Raw genomic sequence first — 21,646 nt, forward strand, 5'->3', positions numbered from 1 at the left:
TTGCCAATATAAAAACCTTTTACCCCCTATATATCCCCCAATATATTATGTCATTTTCTCTTCAATATATATCCCCCGATATGAACCCACGTGGTATGATATTGCTCCCCCAGTGAAGCCACTGTGGTGTTAGCCTTGTTAGCAGGTACAAAATCTCCTAGGCTAATCAAGGAGTGCCACATGCCAATTATTTGGAGATGAATAGGCATATATGTCGGTAGGACATGGGATACTAGGTGCACATGTGGGACAATGGGTGGGAACCATGTGGCACCCATTTTCATCCCACAAGGGTCAGGCCAACCCATAGATAGATGGCAGGTTAGTTATCAAATGGGATGGTCGATGCATCGAATGGTTATGAAAATATGTAACATATATATACCATATAACATATGGTTATAAACCATATGGTATGAAATAATAGAATTGTTGTAACAAATACTACATAAAACCAATGGAGTGGGCTGAGCATGGGGTTTAACCCCAATCTTCCAGCAACAAGCCGCAACCACTTGCCAATATGCCAAGGCATATGCCTTGGTAACTTTGCGGCCAACATAATATTTAAATCATTCTTAATGCATTCAGTGGAGGGAGAGACCAATGGGACCATGTGATAGAAGGAACTTAGACAGGCACAACCCCAAATAAGAAGCACAACCCTCTTGTGGGCCTTCCTTTCGAGACAAAATATCCCAAATGAATATTTTATGGTATATTTCAAAAATATTCCAATAGGGTAATATGTTGTGAAATCTAAAAGATTATCTAAGGGGCCAAATTTGCAAGTGACGGAATATAATCAAGTTTAAATTTAAATTACTCCCAATTGTGAGAGGATTTCACTCGTGCAATATGTTTCTAGATCTGAGTGGTCCATTTTCAGCTCACTCCTAGGATTAGAAGTATAATGATGCATTTTTACCTGTGCTCCTTCTTATTTTTGTTAATATGAATGAAGAGGCATCCCCACTATTGAGGTAGGGCTCGAAGATGTAGTCCACATCGGACGAAATCCATTATCAAACTTTTGTGTGCATTGTCTTTAGGGTATCCTTTATGTTTCATTTTCTTTAAGGATTTTCACATATGGTTTTTACATGTTCTTTTCATGCAATTTTGAAAACATCAATGAAGTAAATATCTCATATTAGAATCTATTGCACTCCTTTTTCACCACAAATAATAATAGTGACCGTCTAATTTAAGAAATGTGTACATACACAATTGTCATTTATAAGAAGCATGTGTAAAATGTGAAATGTTGACTTTTAATTGGAAGAAATCAACTATAGCTCCCCCTAAACATGTCATATCTTTTCCTAAAAAAAATTACTCTACCAAATACAACATTCGTAGCAAAAATCATCACCAAAATAATAATCATTTGAAATCATCATAAATTGGGACTACTTAAATAGCACATCCGCATAGCTCTCCTTGAGATCATTCACCACTAATCCTGTGGACCTGGTTTTCATTTGATCCACATGTAATTCTACAGTTCCTTTTATAGATATGCATTAGGTGTAGTAGATTGACGTGATTACTATATTACCATATTTTGAATCTGAAGAGGAGGAGCTTGACTTCCTATTTTTGCCCGGATTTTCTTTAGATAATACAAATTTTCTACATTTCTAAATCCTTTTATTATAACTTTTCTAGTGTCTACTTCTATAATTTTGCACCCATTTGATGTAAATACAATTACATTTCCTTTATAAACTATTTGGCCTACACTTAGAGTCTTCTACTTTAGCCCTTCAACCAAAAATACATTAGTTGCTTCTTTATTCTTAACATCAAGATCAACGCTACCCTTTCCTAAAACTTTTTCTAGTATATTATTTCCAAGAATAATTTTACCACTCTTGTTTTTCTTTAGAGAAATAAAATTTTATTTCTGGATATGTGATGAGACCATCTGTCATTTATATACCATTGGTATTTTTCTTCAACTGTGCATAGAGCAGGGCCACACTTCACTTTCTCTTCTTCCTTTTGCTTAATATGAGGAGTGTGAGTGGATCCATATTTTTCATGTTTTTTTATAATAGTATTCTTTTATGGTTGTTTTCTTTGGATGGAATCTACTTGTCTGAATGTTTGTATGTGTTCATTTAGTTTGTCTTGCATTCTTTTTCTACATGTATAACACCTTATGTGACCAGAGAAGGGGGCATGAGAATCATAATATTTTTGCTTCATATTTCTATAATCAATAGCTTTATGACCAAATAAATTTAATGTAAAACAATATGCATTAAAGAAATTTGAGTACCTGGGAAATGATGGTCTTCCTGTGGAGAGACTATTCGCTTAAGGTATAAACAATATGCTTCTGCAATCGGTTGTAATGTTTCCAAAGTTAAGATAGATAAACCATTCAATATCATTGAGTAAAGGAGAGTGGATTGTTATTTATATTATTGGGAGCAAATGATTTCCTTTGAAAGTTCACTTTGCTTGGTTATTGGTTTAGTGACCATGATTTTCTTAATTTTCTTTGTTATACTCAAAATTTCCTACAGAAACTTGTCAGTTGGATTCTCCCTTCATAGTTTCATGATAACTTAGCCCGTTTTGATGAAGGGAGACCTTTGATTGTTAAGAATATTGTCCAATATCTTGGTACTATCATGAAAATTCAAATGTTTACCCTTTTCTACTAATTTACCTTTTAATATGCTTATCTCAGCCTCCTCTCTTTTTGTCTCTTCCAAATTTCTTCTTAACTCAAGGATTTCTTCTTTAAGCCCATTTTCTTATTCTTCAAATAATTGAAGTAACTCCTCTTTTTGTTTGTTTTATTTTTCAATATCGGATTTCAGTGATATGGTCTCAGTTTCAAGTCCTTCACAATATTGTTTCTTCTCATTGAGTTGTTTAGTTAATGTTAGTGGTGACAAATGTATCATGGTTCTTGTTTTCATATTCCTGTAACTTAATCTCAAGGTTGTCATTCCTTTTCAAAGAAGACAAAAGGTTTCTCCTAAGATTAAACACTTCCTCTAACCTCTCTTCTTCTGAATCAACAACTCCACCAGATATAGCAAGGATTTTTTCATGGTCACGTTCATCTTCTGCTAGAATACAATCTTCTTTAGATTCATTTATTTTTTCAGAAACAATATTACTTGGTAGTTTACCTAATGAACAAAATATCTTCTTTACTAGTTTACCTTCTCCTTCATGGATGGCCTTCAAATTATCCCATGCCTCCTTTATAGATTCATAGTGCATAATTTTCTCTAATTCTGAATCAAGTATATTACAAAAGATTTCATTTAAATCCTCACCATTATTCTTCAATTCTTGACCTGATGGTTGAGTTTTAATATAACCATTATAGACTAGAAGCTAAACATTAAATCTGAGAGATATTATCCTAGGATTCAGATCTTCTTTCTAGTCATAATAATTTTGATCATTAAGTATGAGCATACCATTATTATCCATAGTTTCTGACTTGCCTTATGCTACTACTAATATTCGTTTATCGATAGTTGTAGATACTGCTATAATATGTGATACATTGCTATCACTATCACAATTTTCTTGAACTAACTTCTTCCTTTGAGTTTCCTTCTTCTTGTGCTTCCTTCCTAGGGTCCTCAATCTACTTTCAAATGATTAATCTTTACTAGAGAGACTTGCTATGATATCAATTGTTAGAGATACTAAGATGGGGGTGAATGAGTATTTCATTTCAATTAATCCTCAATTTCACGAAATTGAAATTTTTATATGTGAATTCTCTTTAAGAAACTCGCGTGTGTACACACTTTTAATGAGAAGAAATAGCGTATATGAAAATTTCTTATTTTCATCAATTTAATCAATCATTATTTCACTACTTATACATTATGTAGTACCCATGAGCAGTATTCAACATAAGAATAGATAAACCATAACACATAATCAACACATCAATGCATAGGGAGACTAGCGTTTTTAGGTGGAAACCCAATTTGGGAGAAAACCACCATTGTTACCATGTTTATCCTCTTTCTTATTATAAAAAAAATATTTTACATCTTGCACTGGTGTAGACTCTTAGCAGTACATAGGATCCTACCTACAGGAGGCTACAACCTCAACAAATTCTCTAGCACTGACTAGAAAGAAGCTACTACTCCCTAGTCAAGTTTACCAGAACCTACCAGAAGGAAGCTCCCTCACTGAAGGCTCCAACCTTCAAAACGTATTCGGACCACATTTCAAAATATTTCACATTGGATCCACCTGACTCAAACACACATCAAAACCTGCAAGCCACGTTTCATCACATTTTCAAACTAGACCCATAACGAACAATGTGCTAAAACACTGAATATCAATAACCTTTCTGAAACGAAACATTTATCAAATAGATATGCTCACTGAATTCCATGATACCAGTCAACCCTATGCAACCAAATCACTGATATACGAAGCCAAATCTCATAAACACTAACCAACTCAAATGCTTTTCAAATCAGCCAAGTGAGACACTATCCAATATCAAGTCAAACTCTTTGCTAAAAAATCTATCATCATCAATCCAGTCAACTCTAAAGATCTTGTTAATTAACTTAATGCAACCATCATGATACTATGAGTTCATAGATCCATAAGATCATAAGACCTTGCATTGCAATGCTCATGAACAAATACCCTCTTACTCATTCAATGCTATGCCAAATTCTAGATAATCAATAGTCCCAAAATCTGAACTCAAATGCATTTATGTAAGCATTTGAGTTCTATGATTGTCTCGTAATCAATATGATGGATGGAAAAAAGCATTTGATAGAAAGATATAGAAGTAAATTACAAAAACACATTAAATTTTGTTTAATTATTTTATTAATTAAACATTTGATTCAAGCATATACATGCACTAAATTGTTGGTGATTTATTTTCTTGCTTTTCATTACAATAACCTAATTAAAATATATAAACACCAAATCTATTAAATATAAAATAACACAAACTCAGACTATTCAATTATTCTATTGATTCAATCACATACATCCTTTGAAGTGCTCGCAATATTGATCCAAAATCTTTTGCTTATAGATGTGTTAGAGAATTACATGCATAAATTGTAGCTTAACATAGAAATTTAATGTGCACATGAGAGAAGAGGAGAAACACATAAAGCATGAAAGAAGACAACAAGACTTGATAACAGAGTTCATCCGACTTGGACTACGTCTCTGGGGCCTACTCGATCAATGGGGAGGCCTTCATTCAGTAAGGGTCATGAGAAAGAAGAGTACAAACATCAGTTACAAAAAAGGAGTTTTATACCTCGATGCTGAAAAATGGCTAAAAAATGCAAAACTCTGATGGAGAAACAGAAAGTGCCATTGCATTCGTGGCATCGAGAAATGTTGAAACCATATAAAATTTGTCAAAATTTGACAAAGTGAAAATTCGGCCCCCCTGCAAAAATCTTCCTCGAACTACGTCCGCTCCCTCCTCTTCCTGTGTACACTAATGAACTACGTTTAAATAAAAAATATGGTGGTGGATTTCTCAAGAAATCAGTTGTGCTGAGCTGGTTTAAACATCTAGTTATTATGTAGGAGGCCGAGTGGTCAAACCCCGCCTCTTCATTTTTTTTACAAACATGATGACATTTTAAAAGAATGGATCAGGCTAGGCCGCCTTGGGCGACCTGCCCACTACACTTACCATCAGGTCATATTCTCATTAAGGCATGTTGTTTGAATTGTAGTTGGGGTTAGGTGTTGGGTTCGCACCCCAAGGGTCTGCCCACATTTAATGTTTTTTTGTTTGTGTTTAAATGGGTTGGGTCCATGCCCTAAGGGCTAGCCCACCCAAACTCTGTGCTGGTTAATGGTGGTTATGTGGGAGGGGTCGGGGGTAGTGGCCTACCCCTCCACTAATATATATGTGCGGATAGTATTGGGGTGGCGGGGTTGGTGGTCCACCACCCCTTTTTTTTATATTTTTTTTGTTTAAATGAAACAAACTGCACATTTTTTAAAATTCAGATTTTGCTCGAAGTAGTCATTTTAACCAGGCGACAATTTTGTTGGGAATTTGGCCGGAGTTGGTTGGATTCCATCTGTTAGAAAAATTCCAAATTGTGCCTTCACTAATCCTGCCCAGTCATCAAAAAGTAAACCCAACTTTGACTGCCTCTATCTCCTTCATCCGGACTTGGATTGGAGTGCCATTTTCACTATTTGAATCAGGGCAACGAGCACTTCAATCTGATTTCAAGTTAATCACCTTTCCGCCACTTTGAATTTTGAGCTCTTTCCATGCCACTGGTGTCTAGAGATCCAATTGGATAAATCTTCCCCATTGAGGAGCTTTTGGACTGCCAAAAGCCTTATCAATCAATTGGCAAGTGAGGGAATTGTTCCCTTACTCCTTTTTCTAGCCATTTTGCCTTGCTAGGGTGCATCCCCTTGAAACCAACTCAAAGGTATTCCGCATCTCCCTGTCATGAAATCCTAGTCCTTCTGTCAAGGATGATGTCCTTAGGTAACTCATCGAGATACTCTGGTGTAAAGAAATCAACTGTAGGAACTGTGCCCACCTCTTCGGTGTCCATAATCAATGGTGGCTCATATAGCTCTAAGTTTTCCACATTCACTCCAGAGTACATTTGGATATATATCGGAAAATCGATATGGAAGGCAAAGTTTCCAATCTTTTCCAAGATGGTGAATGGACCATACTTGATTGGTTTCAACTTCTTCCCTTCTCCCTTCATCCTTTCCTTACTGATGTGGAACCACGCTTTGTCGCCCACTTGAAATTGATTGTCGACTCAGTGTTTGTCATGTCAAGCCTTGTATCGGGCTTGACTTTTCTCCAACTTCTCCTATACTGCTTCATGAATCAACTAGATCCGTTGAATGAACCACTGCGCTTTGTCCCTGTCATCACGTTCACTGGAGTCATCTTCCCTTCCAAACGCTATATCAAAAGGGTCTTTTGGTAGGTAGCAAAAAGATGTCTCAAATGGTGAATGATGTGTAGATTAGTGCACTGCTCGGTTGTAGGAATGTTGCACATATGGAATATGTTCATCGCACAACTTAGGATGTTTCCCACAATAGCCTCGCAACAAGTGTACCATGGTGCAGTTGACAACCTCTGTCTATCTGTCAGTCGTTGGATGGAATGTCGTGCTTCTTTTCAACTTGGTGTCCATCATCTTCCACAAGCTGGTCCAAAAATCTCCGAGAATGCGAGAGTCCCGATCTGATGCAGTCGATGTGGGAAACCAAAAATGGACCCAAACATTCTGAAAGAAAATATAAGCAGTCTTCTCTGCAGTGATCTGCTTTTTACAAGGCATTAAAATACACATCTTACTAAAACGGTCAACGACAACATACAAATAGTCGTGACTTTTTCTAGACAAAGGAAAACCTCCTACAAAATCCATCGACACACTTTCCCATGGACGACTCAGAATAGTGAGTGGTGTGTAGAGCCCAAGTTTTCTATTAGATGGCTTTGAAATAGAACACATCACACATCCCCTTACATAGCAAGTCACAATGTTCTTCATATGAGGCCAAATACAAAATCTTTGTACATGACACAAAGTTTTTTCAACACCGAAATTATCAGACATAAGGAAGGTGTGGGCCTCCCGGATTACATGTACCCTTTCTCCTGTGGGTATGCACAATTTTCCAAGGTGATACAATAGCTTCCCCTACAAGTGATAGTTTTCCACCTGTGAACCATGAGTTAGTTTTTCATAAATCTCCTTAAAGTCATCATCGTTAACATATTGTTTAGAATAACTTTCAAAAGATAACGAAGCATTATGCACAATAATAGAAGCAGAATTAGGAGGACGAGCTAGCATATCGGCCACTTTGTTGCTAGTTCCCTTCTTATACTTTATTACCAGATGAAACTACTGAAGAAAACCCATCCACCTAAAATGACGAGATTGCTGCAACTTGGTTTGTGACTGAAGATACTGCAAGGGCTGATGATCCATATGGATGATGGTCTCCTTGCCGATCAGGTAGTGTTTCCACTTTTTCACACTCTGGACCAACGCATATAAATCCTTGTCATAAGTGGGATAGTTTATCATAGCCTGAGAGAACTTCTCTTGATGGTAACATATCGGCTTCTTTTGTTGCATCAGTTCATCTCCCATGGCATATCCGTTGGCATCTATCTCAACCTCGAATGGTTATTGGAGATCTGGTGGCCAAGAACGATGCAGTGCTTATCTTTTCTTTCAATGTTTCGAAGGATGTTGAAATATGGCAAAAAGAATATTCCAATTTTATTTGTCCTTGAATTAAATTGTGAATTAAAATTGAATTTAGTCTTAACAGCTACTTGGAAATAATTAATTAATTTATTTTAAATTAATTACTTGGAGAAACTCAAGTTAGGAGTCTTTCTGAAGTCATGCAAGAGTAATCCCTTAAATTAATGAGATAAGATTGAGTTATTTGAGTTGTAATTAGTTAACTCAATTTACTGATTTAAGTCCAGTTAAATTAGTTCCAAACTGTTTGAGGAACTAATAGTGAGTTAACAGTCAGTTGATGCATTCATGCACTCAACTAGTGCTACTCTAGTTAACTGAAGATTCCCTCATCAGAAACTCATGCATGTCTATTCTGAGAAAGACCCAATTGAGATTAATGTTCAAGGACAATGTACTATCAGTTGCATGTGTTTTATCATGGAGAAAACTCATGCATGTAGTCAAGGATTCATCCTTGAGGATTGCACAATTTTGAAGGTTGTTTTTTCCACTTGGTAATAGGCTAATCATCCACAAGGAATAGCGCAAAGAAATAGGAGCTTAGAGGGCAAACAGGAAGGCTGGGGAGAAGCCAAGATTGCCTGTGAGCATATGTGAGGATTGTATTGAGAGCTGGCTAGCCATGAGAGCTAAGGCTTTTTATAATTCCTATGTATTTCCACCATGTATAATAATACAATAGTGTGGGGTTTTATCTGATACTTTCCCCAAATTATTTTCATGTGTATTGTGCCATTGATTCTTCTTCTTCTAGTTATATTGTTCAGCTTGATCTTTAAGCTTCCACAAATTGATAGTAGAAGTATGTTATAGTATTATTCTTTGATTTATATTGCATTATTGAGTTAACCTATCATAGATTTTCTACATGGTATCAGAGCTGTGAACAATATACTGAGAAGAGAATTCGAAGTTTGAAGTTCGAGGTTGTAGGTGCAAATTGAATTCATATCATACTTCAAGGTTGGCCAATGGTGTTCTATGGCTTAAGACTTGAGTATGCCTTGGAAGGTAGCTCAAATTACGTAGCATCGAAAGATAGAATGGAGGCTGGATTAGAAGACATTGGCTTGAAGGAATTCACTGGTCAAGAAATCCCAAAGCCAGCTTCAACTAATGCACAAGAGTTGGGTGAGTGGAATAAGTGTGTGGTGAAGGCGAGATGGATCATCCTTGAGGGTGTTCGAGACCATATTGTCTCGAGTCTCCATGGGAAGGATACTCCATTTTCAATGTGGAAGACATTGAAGGGCCTCTACCACAACAGTAGCGACCAAAGGAAATTGGCACTCAAGAATAAGCTTCAAAGAATCAAGATGGAGAAGGGTGATACTATTTCCACATATCTGAACAAGCTTACCACCTGCAGAGATGATCTTGGCAGTGTGGGAATAAATATTGCCGATGATGATATGGTGAGCCTCACTCTCCTTGGCCTTCCAAAGAGTTGGAATAGATACCAGGACTCTGTGAATGGAAGGGAGAAACTGCTGGATTAGGAAGGACTGTGGTCAGATCTTATGCAGGAGGAGATCAGGAGGAGCACATGATGTGTTTCTTCATCGAAGAATGATGATGAAGAAAATCTGGCCTTAGCAAGTAAGGCAAGGAAAGGGAACAGGAAGGCTTCCCATTTCAAATCGAATTCCTCTCATGGAGGGAAAAAGGGTGACATGTCTAAAGTAAGATGCTTTAATTGTCACAAGATGGGACATTATGCGACTAATTGCCCATCAAAGAAGTCCAAGAAGGGATCCTCAGAAGGATTTGAAGGTGAGGCATTAGCCTCTCAGTTCCAAATGGAATTTACCCTCATCGCATGCATGGTGTCACTGATGATGGGTTGTGTCTGGTATCTTGACAGTGGAGCCTCATTCCACATGACCGGTGATAAAAAATTATTTAGTGCCTTGGAGGAGAAAGACCTCAAGATGCGCATTGAGATGGGTGACGATGGAAGGTATAATGTTTCAGGAGTGGGCACGGTTGCTTTCAAGAGGGAGCATGGAGCTCCTCTCACCTTGATAGATCTGATGTATGTGCCTAGACTGAAGAAGAACTTGTTATCGATTGCGATGTTGGAGGAGAAAGGCTACGATGTTGTCTTCACTAAAGGAAAGGCTTTCCTAAGACACGTAGCCACGGGTCAGACCAAGAGGATAGGGATTGAGGTGAAGAATCTCTATAAACTAGAGGTAGATGATTCTACAGCATTGAGTACGAAAGAAGAATTGGTGCAAAGCCAAGACATTGGCGAGTTGTGGCACAGGCGGTTAGGCCATTTGCATCATGGGGCTTTGAAGATAATGCAACAGATATCTATAGGACTTCCCAAAGGTAAACTTGAGCAAGTTGACACATGCAAAGGTTGTACCTTGGGAAAGTACACCAAGTCTTCCTTTCATGATCAAGATAGTCGAGCAGAGGCTATCTTAGAGTGATTTCATATTGATTTGTGTGGACCAATCTCAACGGCATCCACAACAAAGAAAATTTATTATGTGATTTTCATTGATGACTATTGTCATAAATGCTAGATTTATTTCATGCAGAAGAATGACCAAACTTTCACAAAGTTTTGTGAGTTCAAAGCTTTGGTCAAGAAAGAGTCAGGGAAGAAGATCAAGCCCTTGAGAAGCGACAACAGTGGAGAATATGTCTCCCAAGAGTTTAAGGACTTATGTGCAGCGGAAGGAATTAAACAAGAGTTGATGGCACCTCATACCACATAGCAGAATGGGGTGGCCGAGAGGAAGAACAAAACTATTGTAGGGGCAGCACGGGCAATGTTGCATGACCAAGACCTACCACTTCACTTGTGGGATGAGGCATGCAACACAGTGGTCTATTTGGAGAATAGAAGCCCGCATCACATACTTGGGATGAAGACACCAGGGGAAGTTTTCTCCAGTAAGAGACCAGATGTGGGTCACTTCAAGATCTTTGGCTTATCGGTATATTTCCATTTGACAAAGGATACACGAAGAAGCTTAAGCCGATAACGGAGTTGGGGATATTTGTGGGATACACTGATACACCTCACAACTATCAGGTGTACTTGCCTACCAGTCGGAGGACAATGGTTCACATAGATCTCAAGTTTGATGAGCAGAAGGCCATGCGAGTTTCCCTTGAGAGGGTGCTCCAACTATAGGCTGTGGAGGAACTATTGATTCCTAAGGAGGAGGAGCCTCAGACTGAGGCAGAGTAGCCACATGCAGAGTTTCCTAGAGTAGAGAAATCCACTCAAGCAGAGTCTTCTAGAGATGGATAGAAGCGCACAAGAGAAGATGACAGATTGTTGGGGGATGTGAGAGAGAAGGTGGGAGCACCATCTTCTCAGCGCAGACATAGGAGGTCACCTAAGAGGTACATTGTCAACATGGGCCCTGATGGGGAATGTGTTGAGATTGAGCCATCTTCCTTTGAGAAAGTAGTGCAACGACCGATTTGGGTTAATGCTATGGTGGAGGAGTATGACTCCATAGTTCGTAACAGTGTCTGGTACGTGGTTCCAAGACCGTAGAACAAGTCAGTTGTGAGTTCCCATTGGCTTTACAAGGTAAAGAAAGCTGTTGATGGTAGTGTGCAGAAGCATAAGGCAAGATTTCTTGCCCGTGGCTTTTCACAGGTCAAGAGTATCATGTTGCTGCAGTATATTTTGACGAAGGAGCAAGACACTGACATTTCGACAAAGGCATTATCAAAGTGTAAATTCGACTTCCATAAAGACAGGAGCAGAGTCGCACATAATCCCTTTCTTGTTGAGAGGGAGTATTGAAATATGGCAACAAAAATATTCCAATTTAATTTTCCCTTGAAATAAATTGTGAATTAAAATCGAATTTAGTCTTAACAACTACTTGGAAATAATTAATGAATTTATTTTGAATTAATTAGTTGGAGAAATTCAAGTTAGAAGTCTTTCTGAAGTCATGCAAGAGTTATCCATTAAATTAAGGAGATAAGATTGAGTTATATTTGAGTTGTAATTAGTTAACTCAGTTTACTGAGTTAAGTCCAGTTAAATTAGTTCCAAACTATTTGAGGAACTAATAGTGAGTTAAGAGTCAATTGGTGCATTAATGCACTCAACTATTGCTACTCCAGTTAACTGAAGATTCCATCATCAGAAACTCATGCATGTCTATTCTGATAAAGACCCAGTTGAGATTAATGTTCAAGGACAGTGTACTATCAGTTGCATGTGTTTTCTCATGGAGAAAACTCATGCATGCAGTCAAGGATTCATCCTTGAGGATTGCACAATTTTGAAGGGTGGTTTTCCACTTGGTAATAGCTAATCATACACAAGGAACATCGCAATGAAATAGGAGCTTAGAGGGCAGATAGGAAGGCTGGAGAGAAGCCAAGAATGCCTGTGAGCATCTGTGAGGATTGTACTGAGAGCTGGCTAGATGTGAGAGCTAAGGCTTTATATAATTCCTATGTATTTCCACCATGTATGATAATACAATACTATGGGGTTTTATCTGAGACTTTCCTGAAAGTATTTTCATGTGTATTGTGCGACTGATTCTTCTTCTTCTAGTTATATTGTTCAACTCGATCTTTAAGCTTCCGCAAATTGAGAGTAGAAGTAGGTTATAGTATTATGCTTTTATTTATATTGCATTATTAGGTTAACCTATCATAGATTTTCTACAAAGGACTTCTTCTGCTTTCCTCCCCATTGAAAGACTTGCTTTACACTTGTTAATGCATGTAAAGAGTTGCAATAATAGAGAAATTGGCAATAAATCTCCTCCAATACTGTACTGCACCCAGAAAGCTGTGAACCTCAGTTACACTAGTAGCCTTAGGCCAATTTACAATTGCTTCAACTTTAGAAGGATCAATTTTTAGCTGACCATGGCCAACAATATGACCTAGGTAAACCAAAGACGTTTTCCTAAACTCATACTTTGACAATTTTACATAGAGTTTTTCTTTTTTCAATACTTCAAGCACTTTCTTCACATGGCATACATGTTCATTCCAACTTTTTCTAAAGATAAAAATATCATCTAGATATACAAGAAAAAATTCATCAATGAAAGGCCTAAAGAGATCACTCATGACCCTCATGAAAGTGTTTGGAGTGTTGCAAAGTCCGAATGGCATCACCATCCATTCGAACAACCCCTGCTTGGTCTTGAATATGGTTTTCCACACATCCTGCTTGATCCGAATTGGATCCTTAAACTCTCTTAAAGCTACCTGAACTCTGCAAAAACTCATACTAAAGTTTAAAGTCTTGTGGATGTCGAAGCCTATCAAAAATAACCTCTGAACAACGACAATTTGCAGCCAGCATGGAGCAACGAGGACCTTCGGTCAAAGCACACTAACCGTTGGCCCATGGAGACTGTGAATGGTGCAAAAATGGCAGTTGGGAAGCTCAAACACAGAAACGGAGGTTGTTTCTGATGCGCATTTAGCGCAAAGTGCTAATCACGCATTGCTGGGCAAAACCCTTCGAGAAGGAAAAGCCCTGAGCACTCGGTCACAAGGGAAACCAAAAAAACTGTGGGAAAGTGCTAAAACTGATAGGCGGGTCCCGTGCTCCAAAACTAATGGAATATCGGAGGAATTTCAGGCGGTAAGCGGGTTTGGTAGGGGACCAAGCGATGCAATACATTGGATGACACGTGTCCGGCGAATGAGAGAGAAAACCACTCTCATCGCGGGCTAATGGTCGAGCAAGTTACTCGTGCGATAAAAGCAATGACAATAGGATCTGGGAGCTCCAGATCAGATGGCAGAGATTGCACCCAATGGATGATCAGACTCGAGGGAGAAATAAGCTACGGTGCATAAAGATTTGAAGTCTGACGTGGATGATGAGTTGGCAAAGATTCGTGTTTCGCAGACATTCTTGGAGTAAATCGAAATAACGGCCATTTCAAACGATCGAGTGTTTTCGGTGAACCTGAGACTTATCCATTATGTAGTAGGTGGCCACTTCCCTATGAGGTGTGATGCAGTGACTGTAACAGCCAAATGAATGGATTCAAATGGACAGAGGCAAGGAACAAGAGAGCTGAAAGCGGAAAGGAACAATCAGGAAGCAGATGGCTTAAAGCCATAGACTGACAGAGATAAAAGAGGGGACATAAGAAGAGAGGAGAGGGAATAGCAAGAAAATGCTGAATGCGCAGAGAGTCCTTGGAGTCACTCGGAGGTCGAGTGAAAATCCAGAGAGCTCAATTGATAGCAGCATATTGTTGTTGGAGTTTCTTGGAGGTCGAGCGACTCATAGAGGCATGAAAAGGCTGAGAGAAAGAGCTTAGAGAAGCCAGAGCAGAGAGCCGTGAGCCATAGCAAGAGCAAGAGCCAGAGTGAGTGCCAGAAGCGAGAGTTGAGAGCCAGAACCGGAGCCTGAGCCAAAGAGCCAGAGCTAGAGTCAGAACCTTAGCCAAAGCAAGAGCCAAGAGCTAGAGCTAGAAATCCTAAGAGCTCCAAGAGCCAAGGGATAAGATGGTGTTCTGAGCCCAATGTTCCTGTATAAAACATTGGAGTTAATTGTAGCACTTGTAAAAGAATTGACGCCATAATCCCAGAGAGCCTAATCGAGTTGATTAGAGCTCAAGGAGACGTATCCCAAGATATCTGGGTGAACTCCATATTATATTGTTGTCTTATGTGTTTGTTTTTACTGCTACTTTAACTACTGTTATGTGCATTTATATATCAGTTTACGTACCTTCACTTATTAGCACAAACAACAGATTTTAAAGTAAATAATCAGCTGAAAACAAATACAAGCATACACCCATATTTTCAAGCATTTCTTATTTCCGCATTGGTTGATCAAATAGACTTGGGAAAATTTAAAGCTTCAGAAGTGGGAGAGATTCTTGTAAGTTAGACAAGAAGCCTAAGAGCCCCATTTTCAGATTAGGTGGTATCAGAGCCTAAGATTGATTAACCCCACCTTCAAAGAAGGTTGTATCAGAATGCTTGATTGACAGGGCAAAGATTGGTTGTCTGAAAGGTGTTTGGACAGTCAAGGATTGATTGCCTCATCGATTGTATGCTTGGTTGAAGACTGACTATTGTTTTAGTTTGCAAAGGTGAAGGGAAAGCTATTGATAGCTTAGTCCAGGAAGGACAAGAAGGAAGAAGGGCCAAAGGCATTCTTCTTATCCCTAAAGAACCTCAGGGCAATCCTTGAAGCACAAAAGGTTGTTGCAAGAGGTTACTGGATAAGCTGTTTAATAATCTTGTTTGAAGTTCTTTTATGCATTTTGAAAATGACAACTTCTACAAGTGAGTCCTCAAATTCTTCTTTCTTCACAAGTTCCTTTGATGGAGACATGAAGCAAGACTTGTCCACCATGATGGATATGGTGAGAGAAATGTATGAGAATGGAAGGAAGAGCAACATACTTAGACAACAGTTGAATTCCATGGAGGAAGAGAAGCAGATGCTTTCCGGCAAATTACGGGAAATGGAGAGGCAACTTCATATTGCAAATATGAACCTGAAAAGGATGCATGAGTTGGAGTCACAACTCTTCATTGCCAAAGAAGCCTTGGTCAACTATCAGCTTGAAGAAGAGGTAAACCATTCGAGTTTGTCTTCAAATTCTTCTAAGAATGCTCATATTGGTTCTTTTGAAAAACATACTAGAGGCATAGGTTCCAAGCTAATGTCCAAGATGGGCTATGAAGGAAAGGGCTTGGAAAAGCATGCACAAGGTATTTTTGAACCAATAATGGTTGAGGAAAGGCCTAAGTATTTAGGTCTTGGTTATGGACAGTCTTATGGAGAGAGTTCCAAAGCTTCCATGAAGGCTATTGAAACAGTTCTGAAAAGGAGTTTCATTGCAAGTCCTCTACCTCAGAAGTGTGAAGATTGTATTCAGGAGGAATGCAATAGCTCGAAACATCATTCGCATGATGCAAGTGTTCATAAGCACATACTTGAACCAGAGGGTTGTGGAAACTCTAACAGCCTTGAAGAAAGTGACAGTGTTCCAAAGGGAGCTACTTCATTTGTCTCACCTCCTCATGAAGGCAATAAAGGTGAGAGAGGCAAGTATAAATCTGGTTCTAAGAACATTCCTTTTGATTTTGTAAAGCATGGAAAAAGAATTGCATGTTCCTTTTGTGGTTTGCATAACCATTATGTTTCTAGATGTTGGAAGAGGATGGCCACATACAGGAAACTTTTGAAGGAAAATAAGAAAGCAGCCAGAGGTCCACAGGACAAGGAAAATCAAGTTGTCAAAAGGATGCACATGTGTTGCACTTACTGCCATAAGCAAGGGCATCTTACTGAAAGGTGTTGGACTTTGAATCCAGCATTGCTTCCACCAAAGCTGAAGGAGAAGGTGGAAAAAGAAAATAACAGGGATGGAAATAAAGATTCCATGATTATGTGGTTCGGGATGATTCACATATTGATGTTGATGTGCAAACAAAGGAGGGACCTTTGAAATGGATTGGTAAGAAATGGTTAGAATTCTTATCCAATTAAGACTACATGTCCTTTGATGCATCTGTTTGCATTTCTTTGTGGAATAAATGCAAGTTACAGGATCTTACAAAATGGTAAATGGAAAGAGGTTGAGTAGGAAACTCACTTTATTGCTGCAACGATATGTTCATTTCAGCTTCGCAAGTACAGTGTACTTAAGCAAAATTTGATAGATGGAATGCATGCATGAGCATGAGATGGATGTAATGTTGGCTTGGGAGAAGTTAACTTGGTCTCCAAAATGGAGATAATGATGAAGTGTTTCATCTTTTAGAAAGGAGTCCTAAAGGTCTTTTTCCTACATGCATGACTTGAAGGGTCATTTGTTGTAAAGGCATGTTTTATTGGCTTGTTATCTAGTCAATCATTTATATGCAGATACAAGACAAGGAAGGGTTCACGAGATGTGAAATATGTTCCTTTGTTGAAATAGGAGTTAGTCCATCCAATTGTTGTCTGTATACCTACTGTTGTTAACAGTTGTTGTTGGAAGCTTTTCAAATAGGTACAAATGAAAGTTTTGTGGAGCAGATGTACTTCACATTTGTTTGAGCCACCTTGGATCAAGGATCAAGGCAAAGAAGTTCAAACTACCTTCTGTAAACCACACAACAGAAGTTTTGCATGAAGTTAAGGAGGAAAATAGTTCTTCCTGAGATGAGCAACCCATCCAAGAAGGGAAGTGGTCAGAGAGTTTGGTTCAGAGGCACTATGCGAAGGCAATTGTAGGGAGGTTGAAAGAAGAGGGTGTTGTTACTCTCATTTACTGCTCAGATCAGTATATCAGTATTTTGGTGGACCAAAAGTTCTTTTAGTGGGAAGGCGTGATCCAAATTGTATCCTTATCCAAATTGGATCCTTAAACTCTCTTAAAGCTACTCGAACTCTGTAAAAGCTCATATCGAAGTTTAAAGTCTTGTGGATGTCAAAGCCTATCAGAAATAACCTCTGAACAATGATACAATTTGCAGCCAGCACAGAGCAATGAGGACCTTCGGTCAAAGCACGCTGACCGTTGGCCCATGGAGATTGTGCATGGCGTAAAAATGGCAGTTGGGAAGATCAAACCCAGAAACAGAAGCTGTTTCTGATGCGCAATTAGCACAAAGTGCTAATTTTGCATCGCTAGGCAAAACCCCTCAAGAAGGAAAAGCCTCGAGCGCTCGGTCACAAGGGAAACCAGAAAAATCGTGTGAAAGCGCTAAAATCGACAGGCAGGTCCCATGCTCCAAAACTGGTGGAATATCAAAGGTGTTTTGGGCGCTAAGCAGGTTTGGCAGGGGACCAAGTGATGGCATACATTGGATGACGCGTGTCCGGTGGATGAGAGAGAAAATTACTCTCATAGTGGGCTAACGATCGAGCAAGTCACCCGTGCAATAAAAGTGATGACCGTAGGATCTAGGAGCTCCAGATCAGACGATGGAGATTACACCAGATGGACGACCGGACTTGAGGGAGAAATAAGCTATGGCTCATAAAGATTTGAAGTCCGACGTGCACGATGAGTTGGCAGAGATTTGTGTTTCGCGGGCATTCTTGGAGTAAACGAAAATAACGACTGTTTCAAACGATTGAGTGTTTCCGGTGAACCTAAAACTTATCTGTTATGGAATAGGTGGCCACTTCCCTGTGAGGTGTGATGCAGTGACTGTAACAGCTGAAAGAAGGGATTCAAATAGACAAAGGCAGGGAACAAGAGAGCTGAAAGTAGAAACGAACAGTCAGGAAGCAGATGGCTTAAAGCCACAGACTGACATAGATAAAAGGAGGGACAAAAGAAGAGAGGAGAGTGAACAACGAGAAAACGTTGAATGCGCAGAGTATTTGGAGTCACTCAGAGGTCGAGTGAAAAGCGAGAGAGCTCAATTGACAGCGGCATATTGTTGTTGGAGTTGCTTGGAGGTCGAGCGACTCACAGAGGCATGCAAAAGGCTGAGAGAAAGAGCTTAGAGAAGCTAGAGAAGAGAGCCGCGAGCCACAACCAGAGCAAGATCCAAAGCGAGAGTTAGAGCCACAGCCAGAGCGAGAGAAGTGAAAGCTGAGAGCCAGAACCAGAGCCCGAGCCAAAGAGCCAGAGCTAGAGCCATGATCCAAAGCTAGAAAGCCGAAGAGCTCCAAGAGCTAAGGGATATGATGGTGTTCTGAGCCCAATGTTCCTATATAAAACATTGGAGTTAAGTATGGCACTTGTAAAAGAATTGAAGCCATAATCCCAAAGAGCCTAATCGAGTTGATTAGAGCTCAAGGAGACGTAGCCCAAGATATCTGGGTGAACTCCATATTATATTGTTGTCTTATGTGTTTGTTTTTACTACTAGTTTAACTACTGTTATGTGCATTTATATATCAGTTTAAGTACCTTCCCATATCAGCACAAACAATAGATTTTAAAGTAAATAATTAGCTTAAAACAAATACAAACATACACCCATATTTTCAAGCATTTCCTATTTCTGCATTGGTTGATCAAATAGACTTGGGAAAATTTAAAGCTTTGGAAGTGGGAGAGGTTCTTGTAAGTTAGACAAGAAGCCTAAAAGCCCCATTTTCAGATCACTACTATGCAATTCGAACCTGGTGATAACTACTATGCAAATCCAATTTGGTGAAATAGATAGCATTCTTTAATTGATCTAATAAGTCATCAATGCGGGGAAGAGGGTAACAATTTTTCACCATGATTTCCTTTAGTGCTCAATAATCCAAGAACATCCTCCATGTGCCATCTTTCTTCAACACTAAGACAATCAGTGAACTGCATGGAGAAGTGCTCAATCTGATGACCCCCCTGGTTTAGTAGTTCCTGCACCTGCTTTTTGATCGCCGACATCCTATACATGCTAATATTCGGTAAAGGAGCATCATGCTGCAAATGGATCTCACGTTGGATTTCCCTCTTCGGAGGTAATCGCCTTGGTTCTTGAAACATCTCATCATAGTTAGAAATCAATTCACATAATTCCTTTTTATTCACATGATCACAACCCTGGAAAGCATTGGATAATTTTGCATCTTTCCCCCTTACAACCATAAGCAGGCAACCCTTACTGGAATTCACCAACCTCTTCATTTGTCCCACACTTACAAGCCTCACATTGATTTTAGTTTGATGAGCCCTTACAATATATTCTACCCCATCTTTTGTGATTTGGTATTTGTTTTCATGATGGAAGAAGATTGCCTTTCTATCATATAGATATGGACTCCCTAACACCATGCCACAGATATCCAATGGTATCACATCAAGTTTTACCTCATCCACTAACTTAGAAGCCATCATATATTTAACCTCACACTGCTTAGTTAAATTCAGTTTTGCTTTGTCATGTATCCATCCAAGTGGGTAAGGTTTTGGATGTGGTTTGGTTTCTAGGCCTAACTTCTTTACCAAGGACTCTGAAATTAAGTTTTCTTGGGATCCGATATCAAATAGAGTTTCCACTTTTGTATGATTTATGATAACTCTAATATGAAATAGCTCAATTCTCTTTCGTTCATTAGTAAGAGACTCATATATTGAACTAGTACCTGTCATATGACTTGAAAATACGTTGTATATTAACTGTATTGAACAATAAAAGCTTGTAATACTCTAATATGTCCTCTATAAATCAATAGGTTTGACTAGAATTTAATGTGAAAAGCAAAAGTTATGGTAAATTTCCAAAATCTTGTTACTTTTTGGCACCTTCCCAAGAGAAAACTTGTATGACAAGCCATTTATTGAATCCTTCAAATCTGATTATCAAATTTTTACCTAAGGTACTTCAATATGTATTGTAAAATTTGTTCAAATTTTACAGTTTGAGGTTCCCTAGAAAAGAATTATAGCCAATATGCCATGATCACCCATTTGAAACTAATGTCAAGACCATTAACAAACCTTAATTACCATACAGTATATTTCATAAGTTATGGAAAACTAGATTTTAAAATTTTTACTAGCCATACCTGATGATCCCTTCTTAATCACTAGAAATTTCGCATTCTAAAGCATCCCAAAGAAATTATATACCGAAAAATGTTGAGATGTCTCATTTGAAATAGATTTCAAGATTAGTCAGTAACCCTAACTTCCATCACCTATATCTAAGATAATATAGCAAATCAAAATCTAAAAATTTAACTAAATGTGCCTTGAGATCACTCCTAAATATCCTGAAAATTTCACCATATAAAACATTATAGGAAAGAGTGACAAAAAAATTCAAATATGACTTATTTATAGCAACAAAAGCATATTTTTGTATGTGTTGATGCCAAATGTTATGATTTTGTGCCTTAAAATGGTAAGAAACCAATAATTACAATTCACTTCAAAGGGGAAACGTCCTTCTACAATTAATACAATGTACAATGCAAAACTAAGACTAGGTCTCCTTAGTATACATATAGGATAGAAAGGATACAAGCCTACCAATATAATAGTATAAATGTAATAACTCAATATATAGTGTTTAATAAAGGGTTTTAGGGCCAACATGGGGCTTATAGGGGGCTTAAACTCCTACATTCTTTTGTGGGATAAAAAAATGTGGTAACTATTCCCAACCTCATTCTCTCTAAAATAATAAAAAATAAAACTTTCATGTTTGCAAATTACCTAACATATCCTTCATGTGCCTTGACACAAGTTTACAAGTAGATTCATGGACATGCATTAGTGGACTATCTCGTTCTGACATGAAATTAATTAGATTACTTAAAGGACTAGCACAAAATTTTGGGCATGAAAATGCTCACCCTTCTTCCAACCAAATATATGTACTAGAACTAGAATTGAGATTGGATTTTGCAGTTGAATTCTAAAATCCAATATTTCTACTTTCTCACCAAACAATAATGCACTATTTATAATTTCAAGGATATATGACAT

Source organism: Pinus tabuliformis, chromosome 7 (assembly GCF_031772625.1).
Source record: "Pinus tabuliformis cultivar Carrire ecotype Pingquan chromosome 7, CPIR1, whole genome shotgun sequence".
Classification (NCBI taxonomy): Eukaryota; Viridiplantae; Streptophyta; class Pinopsida; order Pinales; family Pinaceae; genus Pinus; species Pinus tabuliformis.